General features: G+C 50.7%; 1 non-coding gene across 1 annotated transcript in view; it reads left to right on the top strand.

Moving 5' to 3' along the window:
- Positions 1-750: 750 nt before the first annotated feature.
- GIQ15_r0011 overlaps positions 751-2500 on the top strand; it is a 1799-nt gene continuing 49 nt past the window's right edge. Inside the window, exon 1 of the ribosomal RNA XR_004500580.1 lies at positions 751-2500. This exon is cut by the window's right edge and continues 49 nt beyond it. This is a non-coding gene — a ribosomal RNA (18S ribosomal RNA).

Raw genomic sequence — 2500 nt, 5'->3', positions numbered from 1 at the left:
AAACTCAAGAACGTGTTCGGTGGCGCTTCGGCTGTTCAACCTTTCGCTTCCTCTTGTGTTTGCGTCTCAACTACTCGTGTCTTCTGCAGTCAAAGGATGGCAATGGGTGAGAAGCGTACCAGGTTAACTTTGGTTGCTCATTGAAAGCTCTTAACCGAGATATATATGACTCCAAAGCGCGCCGTAGATATCCCACGAGCCCCTGCGCCTTCCGCTTTCCATACCCGATCGAAGCCCCTTCCGCGGTTAAGCCACCTGGTTCCTGGAGCCAGAACTTCAGCCGCTGGGGGCTTCACACGGTTTCGGCGTCTAGTTAAAAACTGGAACGCTTAAGCCGTCCGAATGCCGGAGTGCCAAAAGCTCTCGTCGGTGTCGGTGGGACGTGTCCATTGATGGCCGCTGGCCAACGATGACCACCCAAAGTCTAGGGGGGAGGTCGGCCCTAAAAGCCGCGGGGCGCAAGCCCTACGTGTTTAGGCGTCGATACCCTCCTTCCGGTCTGTTCATGCCACAGGGGCCGGGTACAACGTGCCCTTGGCTAATCTGTGTGCGGACAACAGGCGGAAAACTACAGTGGGGGCAATTGAATGTCTATATCGGCTTGGTGGTACGCCGCCACGTCCGTTAAAGACGGGCTTACTATTTACGTAGTAGCTCCACCCAATTGATCACTTTCTTGGGCTGCGCTCGGCGCAGCTCAGGCCGTCCCGCGCTAAGGTGTATGCCTGGCCGAGATGGATTATGTGAGATATCTGGTTGATTCTGCCAGTAGTCATATGCTTGTCTCAAAGATTAAGCCATGCATGTCTAAGTATAAGCAATTTGTACGGTGAAACTGCGAATGGCTCATTAAATCAGTTATCGTTTATTTGATAGTACCTTACTACATGGATACCTGTGGTAATTCTAGAGCTAATACATGCTAAAAACCTCGACTTCGGAAGGGGTGTATTTATTAGATAAAAAACCAATGCCCTTCGGGGCTCTCTGGTGATTCATAATAACTTGTCGAATCGCATGGCCTTGCGCCGGCGATGGTTCATTCAAATTTCTGCCCTATCAACTTTCGATGGTAGGATAGTGGCCTACCATGGTGGCAACGGGTAACGGGGAATTAGGGTTCGATTCCGGAGAGGGAGCCTGAGAAACGGCTACCACATCCAAGGAAGGCAGCAGGCGCGCAAATTACCCAATCCCGATCCGGGGAGGTAGTGACAATAAATACTGATACAGGGCTCTTTCGGGTCTTGTAATTGGAATGAGTACAATTTAAACCCCTTAACGAGGAACAATTGGAGGGCAAGTCTGGTGCCAGCAGCCGCGGTAATTCCAGCTCCAATAGCGTATATTAAAGTTGTTGCAGTTAAAAAGCTCGTAGTTGAACCTTGGGTCTGGCTGGCCGGTCCGCCTCACGGCGTGCACTGGTCCGGCTGGACCTTTCCTTCTGGGGAACCCCATGGCCTTCACTGGCTGTGGGTGGAACCAGGACTTTTACTGTGAAAAAATTAGAGTGTTCAAAGCAGGCCTTTGCTCGGATACATTAGCATGGAATAATAAAATAGGACGTGTGGTTCTATTTTGTTGGTTTCTAGGACCGCCGTAATGATTAATAGGGATAGTCGGGGGCGTCAGTATTCGGCTGTCAGAGGTGAAATTCTTGGATTTGCTGAAGACTAACTACTGCGAAAGCATTCGCCAAGGATGTTTTCATTAATCAGTGAACGAAAGTTAGGGGATCGAAGACGATCAGATACCGTCGTAGTCTTAACCATAAACTATGCCGACTAGGGATCGGACGGGGTTTCTTTTATGACCCGTTCGGCACCTTACGAGAAATCAAAGTTTTTGGGTTCTGGGGGGAGTATGGTCGCAAGGCTGAAACTTAAAGAAATTGACGGAAGGGCACCACCAGGCGTGGAGCCTGCGGCTTAATTTGACTCAACACGGGGAAACTCACCAGGTCCAGACAAAATAAGGATTGACAGATTGAGAGCTCTTTCTTGATCTTTTGGATGGTGGTGCATGGCCGTTCTTAGTTGGTGGAGTGATTTGTCTGCTTAATTGCGATAACGAACGAGACCTTAACCTGCTAAATAGCCCGGTCGGCGTCTGCCGGCCGCTGGCTTCTTAGAGGGACTATCGACTCAAGTCGATGGAAGTTTGAGGCAATAACAGGTCTGTGATGCCCTTAGATGTTCTGGGCCGCACGCGCGCTACACTGACAGGGCCAGCGAGTTCATCACCTTGGCCGAGAGGTCTGGGTAATCTTGTTAAACCCTGTCGTGCTGGGGATAGAGCATTGCAATTATTGCTCTTCAACGAGGAATGCCTAGTAGGCACAAGTCATCAGCTTGTGCCGATTACGTCCCTGCCCTTTGTACACACCGCCCGTCGCTACTACCGATTGAATGGCTCAGTGAGGCCTTCGGACTGGCCCAGGGAGGTTGGAAACGACCGCCCAGGGCCGGAAAGTTGGTCAAACTCGGTCATTTAGAGGAAG

The sequence above is a fragment of the Arthroderma uncinatum genome (genome assembly GCF_011692745.1).
Source record: "Arthroderma uncinatum strain CBS 119779 chromosome Unknown scaffold2, whole genome shotgun sequence".
Taxonomy (NCBI): Eukaryota; Fungi; Ascomycota; class Eurotiomycetes; order Onygenales; family Arthrodermataceae; genus Arthroderma; species Arthroderma uncinatum.
Note: the sequence above shows the minus strand (reverse complement) of the source record. Positions and strands in the feature narration are given on the sequence as shown.